The sequence below is a fragment of the Pistacia vera genome, unplaced genomic scaffold (genome assembly GCF_008641045.1).
Source record: "Pistacia vera cultivar Batoury unplaced genomic scaffold, PisVer_v2 Contig712, whole genome shotgun sequence".
Classification (NCBI taxonomy): Eukaryota; Viridiplantae; Streptophyta; class Magnoliopsida; order Sapindales; family Anacardiaceae; genus Pistacia; species Pistacia vera.
Window position 1 is genome coordinate 331,421 of NW_022196571.1, and position 4,564 is coordinate 335,984.

Here is a 4,564-nt window from a genome sequence, read left to right on the forward strand (position 1 = left end):
AACTTTTTGGCTGGAATTTGAAGTCTAATTCAGATGCTGCAGGTTGGGTATTTTGGGTTATGTGCGTGGAATGTTTTGCTAAAATATGGGATTTGGTAATGGGTAGTGTGGAGCCTTGTTGCATGCTTGTAATTGTTATGTGAATTTGAATTTTTGCTGGAACTATGTTACACGTATTGAGCTACCTTTTTGGCCTGGTTTGGTTTGGTTTATATATACATGTGTGGTTGTGGACAATTCGGGTGTTATGCATGCTGTCATTCTTCAATATTTTTGTTGTGTTGGTTTATGGGTCGACAATGCTAAGCAATGTATTGTGATGCGGAGAAGACATGCAATCGATAATTGATTGGTTAAGTTGGTTTGACACAATGAAATTTAAGAATAGGCAGCATTTGTGTTCTGTTACTGTCATATTGATGATTTATTGTGATGGGTTTAGTTTATGAATTTTGCAAATTGGAGATGCCGAAAGTTTATCTTGACTGTTTATATTATTTTTGTTGGGTTTAGGCTTTGATGATAATTAGTGGGGAGGATATTATGGGAAAAGAAAATTTTGTGAGGCATTGTGTTCTCGGTTATGGGTGTGTAACTATCAAGGTTGAAAGTCAGTTTGGGGGTTGACTGCAAAGATTAAAAGTTTTGGGATTTTAGTGAAAGTGATGATAAATATAGGGTGTAAATAGAATTTTTATATACTTTTGTATTTTGACGTGGTGAGCTTTGCATTCATGATTTCATGCCTTTTTATTGAAATTTATATCATATTATACTTTATATATGCATAAGGCATGCATGATGCATATTTGGAATGAAATTGTGGATGCATGATTATTATTATTATGTTTGACTCCCGAATTGGAAACCGTAACCGTCCCCCTCCAAACATTAGCTAGTATTTTATATTTATCCTCATGTGCGCATTGAGATGGTTTGTCCTCCCGAATGATTGGGATATCCTACTACGACAAGATGGACGTCTGACGCGCTCCGGGCGGGATTACACCAGGCGGTTATCGGCCAGTGTGGGATTTTGGACACCCCGAGGGTAACTGTGGGCGAGATTATATTTTATACTATATCATGATGCCCCGAGGGTAGAGTATGGGTCGAGCATGGTTATCCAGTGATGTTCGTACCATCCCGAGGGTAGACTGCGGATGGTGCCACCCCAAGGGTAGATTGCGGGTGGTGTAGCTTCATCTCTGAGTTAGGGACTAGTAAGATAGTTATGATCTAGGCCCCTAAGTGCTAGTAGGGTAGTGATAATTGATTTATTTTATATGATAGTGGTGTGTGATTTCATGGCATCCAAGAATAATATATATATTGTTTGTTGCCTTATCATGTAAGTGCATTAGTGTTGTGTGGCATACAACTGGATTATTCATGCATGTTTTCAAAGTTAAAGTTATTTTCGTATAAAATATATTATCCACTCATTGGGCTTCCCAGCTCACTGTTTTATGTTTCCTCCCCCAGGACCGTAGATCGGGTTCATGTGGAGCATACTCTACGCTCTAGGTTGGCCATGACGCATGATGATCTGCATCTTTTACAAACTTTAGTGGACTCTGATACTACGTTTCTTTTGTAACTGGATTTCAGTTCCCGCTTTTAGAATAATTATTTGTGTATTTCCACCTTTTAAACCTTAAACATGCAAATGCACTACTTTTCACTGTCGTCTATAAACGGAATTGTTTTTATGAATTTTTTTTTTTAGAGTATTCACCTTCCTTTCGGGATCCTGAGTCTCCTGGAGCGCCTAGATCCAGTGGGATAGGGATACTCGGGAGGGGGCGTGACAGATATACTTCTTGAAGAGTAAAGGAGAAACCTTTAGCAAATTCAGGAAGTGGAAAGTTATGATTGAGAATCAGACAACGAAGAGAATTAGAAAATTAAAACCGGATAATGGGTTAGAATTCATTAATGAGGAGTTTGATAAACTGTGTAAGGATAATGGAATTCTGAGGCATAAGACAATTAGGTATACACATCAACAAAATGGGCTAGCTAAGAGGATGCATAGGACTATCTTGGAAAAGGCTAGAAGTTTTTTGTCTTGTGCCAAACTCCTCACTAGATTCTGGGCAGAAGCTACTCATACAACACTATTTTTTATTAATAGAATTCCTTCCTCAGCCATTGAGTTCAAAACACTTATTGAAAGATGGACTGGATATCTAACTTACTATAGCAATTTAAGGGTTTGTGGTTATATTGCCTTTGTGCATGACAAGTCTGATAAGTTACATCCTAGGGCCATTAGGTGTATTTTCATAGGCTATCCTGGTGGGGTAAAAGGGTATAAGTGTTGGGATGTTGCTAAGAAACGATGCATAGTCAGTAGAGATGTTAGGTTCAATGAAGAAGAATTATGTGGTTTGAGTGAAAAGGCTGGTGAAACTAGTGAAAGAACTGAAGTCATTAGTTTTGAATTGGGTGATGAAACTTCTACTGATAACCTTGGTGGTTTGTAGCCAAATTATCAGTAAGAAGATTTTCAAGTCCAAGATGAGGAATCTGCCTTAGTGGAGAATGAGGATGATCTAACTCATGATAAAGAAAATGAGCTCCAAAACTATTAGTTGGCTAGAGATAAGCAAAGGAGAGAAATTAGGTTGCATAGTAGATATTCACAGGCTGACATAGTTGCATTTGCACTCCAAGTTGCTGAAGAGATAGAAGAAGAACCTAGGATAGTTAGAGAAGCCATGGAGAGTAGAGAGTCTAAGTTGTGGAAATTAGCTATGCAAAAGGAGTATGAGTCCTTGATGAAGAACAAGACTTGGATCCTTGTCAATAAACCTAAGGGCAGTAGGGTTGTCAAGTGTAAATGGGTGTTCAAAAGAAATGAGGGAATTCTAGGGGTAGAGGCACCTAGATTTAAAGCTAGGTTAATAGCAAAGGGCTTTACACAGGTTTAGGGAGTAGATTACACTGAAATTTTTTCACCTGTGGTGAGGCATACAACCATTAGGGTCCTCTTATCTTTGTTGACTCAATTTAAACTTGAATTAGAGCAACTTGATGTTAAAACAGCATTTTTGTATGGTGATTTAAAAGAGAGAATTTTGATGGAACAACCTGAAATGTTTGAAAAGGGTCCTAGAAATCAGGTGTGTCTTTAAAAAAGTCCTTGTATGGGTTGAAACAGTCACCTAGGCAATGGTATAGGAAGTTTGATAGTTTTATGATTAATGTTGGTTTCAAGAGAAGCAATTTTGATGGCTATCTTTACTTCAAATGTTTGTATGGTGACTGTCATCTTTACTTTAGCTCTTTATGTTGATGATATGTTGTTGGCTTGTAGGGATGCTTCTGAAATTGCTAGATTTAAGATTGAAATGAATAGGCAATTTGAAATGAAAGACTTGGGGCAAGCTAAGAAGATTTTAGGCATGAACATTGAAAGAGATAGGAAAACAGGAAGGATAGTACTATCACAAATAGAGTATGCTGAAAAGTTGTTAAGAGATTTAATATGTTTGATTGTAAACCTGTCAAAACTCCAATGGGTCAACATATTAAATTGAGTGTGGATCAATGTCCAGAAACTCAGGATGAGAAAAGGGAAATGGCATGTGTTCCTTATGCAAATGTAACAGGGAGTTTAATGTATTTAATGGTCTGTACAAGACCTGATTTGGCTTTTACAGTTAGCTATATGAGTAGATTTATGAGTAATCCTGGAAAATGTCACTGGGAGGTAGTGAAATGGATTCTCATATATGTTAGGGGGTCAATCTCAACAAGGATTATGTATAGCGAAAGACAAGATCAAATGAATTTCATTATAATGTGTGTTGATGCTGATTATGTTAGGAATCTTGTGTTAGAGTCATGAAAGTGACTCTATTTCGTTGATAAAAAGGTCCCATATGTAATTGAATTGAAGTTATATTGAGACAATCAAGAGAAATTATGAATTTATGTTTAAAAATCATATTTTGAGTTTTTCTTACTAATTTGGCATGTTTGGATTGAAATTTGAGATTGTGTAAGTTGATATTAGGATGTGATTTATTTTCTAGGGTTGATGTTGTCTCATTTATGCCATTTAGGGGTCAAATTGTCATAATCTTGGGGTTGATTTTGTCACTTTCAAACATATAGGGACCAAAATGATATTTTACATTTTGTTTTATAAAAAGAAGATGAAAAGTCGCGTACAGGGGAGGATGTTCACCCAGTTTTCCAGCAAGCTCCGGCGACCCTTCATCTCCCTCCGGCGACGATTCATCTCCCCATGCACCGATCTGTCATCAGCCACCGCAAACCGCCACCGTGAAACATCACACAGCCGCGACGATTCATCTTCCCGGCCAGTTTTGGCCGTTTTTCGATGACGTTCCAGGTCCCCAAGGGTCGATCTCCCTTCCCCACGGCCGGATCTACACTTCCCTAGCTTCAGCCACCGCGAAAACCGTCGGAATCCGTGATTTTGCCGTCGCGCCTCTTCATCTTCTAGGCCAGATCCTGCTCATTTCTAGCGACTTCTCACCTCCCCAGGACCTGATCTGAACTCCCCATCACCAGAGCTTTCCATCGGTAC